The 5387-nt window shown below is 32.0% G+C and overlaps 1 pseudogene; it reads right to left on the bottom strand.

Moving 5' to 3' along the window:
- Window positions 1-291: 291 nt before the first annotated feature.
- Window positions 292-2741, bottom strand: LOC134668327 (uncharacterized; annotated as a pseudogene).
- Between the last annotated feature and the right edge of the window lie 2646 nt (window positions 2742-5387).

Below are 5387 nucleotides of genomic sequence, written 5' to 3' on the forward strand. Positions count from 1 at the left end.
GAAAATTGAGAATAACAGCAAGTAATGCACATAAGCTAAAGGGTGATCGTTTTGATGTAAACAGAGTAATAAATGATTTATTAAGTACAAAAAACATTGAAACATCAGCTATGAAGTACGGTAAGAAGATGGAAGAAGTGGCTTTAACAGAATATAAAAATAAATATTTTCCACATTGTGAAGTATTGAAGGTTGGTTTAGTGGTAAATATCCACCAGCTATGGTTGAGCTGCTCTCCAGACGCTGTTGTGATTTGCGGCAATAATATATGGGAAGAAAAATTAGTAGAAATTAAGTGTCCTCCAACATGTACAAATAAACCTGTAATTGAAAGAGATAATTTAGTTACAAATGTAAAATATTTACAATTTGATGAAAATGGTTTAAAGTTGAAACAAAATCACTCAATTTATACACAGGTTCAGATGCAAATATATGTTACAAATATACCTGTCTGTGATTTGTTTGTATATTCTCCTAAGGGAAGTGTACTAGTGTCTATTAAAAGGGATAATATGTTTTTATCTAACTTAGTTCTTCGTCTAGAAAAGTTTTATTTCACTTATTATTTACCAAAGTTATATGCCAATTTATTAGAAGAAAACAAAGAATAATTTTGTATTTATTTTATGTATAGTAGGTTGTTAAATAAAATAATTGAAGTTCAGTTAACAAAATGTTTTTATTTCCTCTGTTTATAACTTTCAAATTACTAAACAGATAAAGCGGAGTTTATAAATTGTACTTGAACAAATCAACTTGTGTTGGGCCGGGTTCGATTACTAACCCGGTGCTACACAATCTTAATTTTAAAAAGTTGATTTTTTCAAGTACAATTATAATGTTTAGTTTACATAGTGTTAGTCAGTATAAAAATACGTTATAAGCGGAGTTTCACAAAAATGTTGCTTTAAAACAGTACATAAAATATTACATTTATTGTTTAATAATTGGATTTTCAACATTTACTAACGCACAAACAACATAAACTATTTGATCTCTATATTTTAACAGGCTAATTGGTATTTTATCAAAAATATGAAATTGCTTAATCCTCTGTATGACTCTTTCTATGTGGATTCGCAATGAAGCAATTTTATATGTTTCTTCTACTTCCTCCGGTGAAAATTGTTGTTCATGAAGAAACGGCGGCATAACTACAACAGCTTTTTTCTTATCAACTGATGTTTTAATAGCAGGAAACCCTTTATCAGCAAGGACAGTATCACCAGGCTCCAATAAATCTATCACTTCGCAATTATTTGTTATAAAACAGTCACTAGAGCGACCTCCATAACATTTAGATACAAAACTTATGAATCCACAAGGAGTACAACCAACTAAAAATTTTACTGTATAACAATCAAATATACTGTATTAAAATTTTAAAAACATATATGACATGAAATGTAAATAGATACAGAAATTTACAAACTGTATAACTATGTTTATAATCTGAGTACATTTGAACCCTCTGTTTAACTGTTGGAGGACATTCTGTGTGAATCTCAGTACAGTCTATTATGACACGAGTATTTGGATAATCGATTTTAAATGACTCTGGCATATTAATTTGAACAGTTAATTTTGAGGGCCATATAATGAATTTTTTTAACACAGAGTGTAACAAAAACAAGTAGGTTTCAAATATTCTATGTACGGTTGTTCTGTGTATTTGAAATATAACACTCAATGCTGAAAAACGTAATCCTGTTTTTAGTTTCATCAGTGTAATAAGTAACTTTGTTTTTTTATTTATAAACTTGGTTTCGACATCAGGAAGTAAATTCAAGAGTAGATTAAACACTGAAAATGAAACCCCTGTTGTGTTAATTAAATTTTCATCAGTTTTCATTGAACTTATCCCATGAAATCCAGGGCAAAGCAGAATTTGTGAATGTTGGTCAATAGGGTCACAACTAAAATCCTTCATAACTTTGTTAACTGTAACAATATTTGCTTCACAACTTTTATGTGTCATTATTTTTGATACAGTGTTACACTGGACCTCAGCAGTGCAAACACCATTATAATTAAATAAATTACATAAAAAGAATGGAGTATAAATCTCATTTTCACATGATATATTATCATTTTGACATCCGACACTTCGACTGGATGGTTTTTGAGGTTCAAGTTCAACACTATTTTCAGGTCTTAATTTCTGACAGGACTTATCTTCTTTTACTGATCCTGCTCGTTGCATTCGACGTTGGTGTCTTTCAAATTTTTAAATTTTTTGATCCACGTTTTTTATATTTTCTTTAACAGGAAAAATTGTAGGCACATACGACGGGTGTAGAGGATTTTCTGATTTTTTGTTGCCAATAAAATGGGCGCTGCAGATGGTGGTATTTTTAGACGGGAGCCAGTTATTTGGACGTCTACTGAAAGAAACAACGGTTATAGGTTAGGTTCAATGAGCATCGAAAATTAAACTGTCTTCAATAATAATTACCCACAAAATTGGTGGTTTTTATATAAATAAAATCAAAAAGTACTTTTTAAATACTTGAATGCATACTTACGTGTGTTTTACAACTGCATTTATCCATTTAATTCTTTTATCCTTGAGCCATGGCATGTGAGTACTATTAGTAGGGAAGTAGTAAAATTTTACACCCTTGGAGTTGTTTTTGGATGTATTACAGCATCCAGAAATACAACAATACATTTTGATAACTGAAATTGGCAAAATTTTACACGAAAATTCAGAATTTTTTCCGTGGTTTGATAGTAGAATTTTTGACACTTGAGGTAAAAGTTTCGGATACGAGTCACGAGATGGCAGAGTCATCGCTACGCACGGTGCCTATACCCTTTGATCCCGCCCGCCTTAATATTATTTCGCTGAACTGCTGTCTTAATAGGGAATTTTATATGACTTCCTACTCGTAAGTTTACATTCAGTATACATTCGGAAAATAAAACGGAAATGGAACGGTGCATATACAGTGTGTTACTGACCATCGGGCTTTAAATCCAGGGCTCGATTCTACTCGCTAAACTGAGCTACTTTTATTATGGAACCAACCCCGAAACCCGAATAAAATTTTTACGTTTTCATATATTTTGTCTGATCAGATGCCGACGTTTTCTATGGAAAAGCCAAAAAAATTTCCGCGATTTTAGGGTTGGTCCCATAGTAAAAGTAGCTCAGTTTAGCGAGTAATATCAAGCCCTGGAATTAAAGCCCCATGGTTAGGCACATACTGTATGCATTACTATTCTCTTTTGATGATGAGGACTTTAATTTTGATGGTACATACAAAGTGAAAAAATAATCGGAAAGCAGGGTTCTACTATTAAATAAGTATTCTGCGAATCAGTAAAGTAAGGAGCGCTATTTCTAACCAGAACTTTTTTCGGTAGGTACTGAAATGACATAATAATATATAGATGTTCAGCAGCGGTATCATCATCATCATCATCATGGTCGCGTTTATATCACTTGTCATGTCATGTGTCACTTACGCTCTTACATGTTGTTAGAACGTAACGGGCATGGGAACAAATGATAAAGAGCCGACCATCTTGGCCCTTCTTCTTCTTGATAGGGACACTCTTGACAGAGCGGCCGTGGTCATCATTGGAAGTCTCCCTTTGTGACACGTTTGACGGCTCGCCTCCACTCCTCCCTGACGGCTGCGCATTTAGCGCATTCGTGCAAGGGGCCGTCCATTGGTGCCTTTATTATATCTTAGCCCTTATAATTTTATCTTAGCCCTACAGTTTATTAATATCAGTAGACAAAAATTGTTTAAATAAAGGTACTTACTTTATCGGCCTGATTCCTACTGTAAGATACGTCAAAAATTAGCTAAAGGTACGAACATGAATGATATATTTTATTTTATTCATTTTAGGGATAACAAACAGATAAACAATATAATGTTACATTTAGCAGTACAATTTAAATTAACTAAATGTAACCAACCACATAATCCACGAATTAAAGCAAACTTATGTAATGGTTGACACAAAAAAGAGAACAGTTAATACGACGTGACAACGAATGATATGAATTTTTCCACATAAACGTCACTTTTGACACTAAGTTAACATATTATCCGATCATTATCGTATATTTAGCAAAATTGTCGTATCTTAAAGTTCGGATCAAGCCGTATGTCTAGTTTATGTTGCATCGGAATGTGTGTTTTAAACCTACTATATACGGCAGTTTTGATAGACACAAAGGTAAAACCTTTCTGCCTATTAGTCTTTAAATATTAAATTTTCTATTGGCTGGAGTGCTCAGCACCTCTTTTTATAATTCAACAAAGGTCAAAATATCCGCGTCAGAGCGATTAATTGCAAATATTGACAAAAATATATTCGTTATTCTGCTTTTAAAACTTTTACTGACATAAAATATATAGGTAGGTAGTTAAATTACACAATGGATTAAATGTAACTACAATACAACAATTTAATTTATTCTGCATGGCAGTTGTCTTGATTTACAAAAGGAAATATATTGTACATATTATAATTTTTTCCGAGAACATTTATTTACTTGTTTTGATGACGACGAGAGGAAATCGTATATATTTATATCTTACTGAGTACCTAATATCGTCTCACGTACACCCACACAATTAGACGATGACGAAAATTTTTATGTATTAAGTACTCCGATATTAAATAAATATAATTTTCCATCCTCAAAATATTTGAACGGGTGATGGATGACACAGTTGACACAGGTAGGTTATCACTTTATAAGTATTTTTTATGAAATTTCCCTGTTGTCAGTTGTGTAGGTAAGTATAATAAGTATAATAGCTTGATATTTAAACTCAAATACAGTAGACCTACGATATGTGTCGAATATAATTGGTAGTGGTAAGGAATAGAACGCGGGGCAAAGAAATGTCGAAGCATATACACAATCATACATAGTTTTAACAGTAGTAGTACACCAAACGAACACCAAATATTTTATTTACGAAAACTAAAAAAGAAAAACTATTTTAGAACACATTATAAGTAACTTTTCCACCTCAATATATTTTGAAATAGTGTACCTAGCGAAAAAGTGTTCCTTTTTTTGTAGAACATTTTAGGTAATACTACTACTACTTATGTAATATAAATTTTTTTGCTACGGGCCACCGTTTAAGAGTTATTTACGAAAAACTATAAAAAGGGACCTTAAAACTTTTACGCAATTTAGATGTAATTTAAAGCTTGGCCAGCGAAAAATTTCTCTTCATAGCTAAATTGTGTAAAAAATATTTTCCATAATGTTAATATCCAGAGAGGAAAATGTGCACTACCATACCCAATGAATTTACTTTAAAGTTAGTTTAGGCAAGTTTTTGAATAATTCGGTTTAATTTATATCGCATTTCATTGAATCGCTCAGCGTTTCAAAAATGTGT

Source organism: Cydia fagiglandana, chromosome 10, assembly GCF_963556715.1.
Source record: "Cydia fagiglandana chromosome 10, ilCydFagi1.1, whole genome shotgun sequence".
Lineage (NCBI taxonomy): Eukaryota > Metazoa > Arthropoda > Insecta > Lepidoptera > Tortricidae > Cydia > Cydia fagiglandana.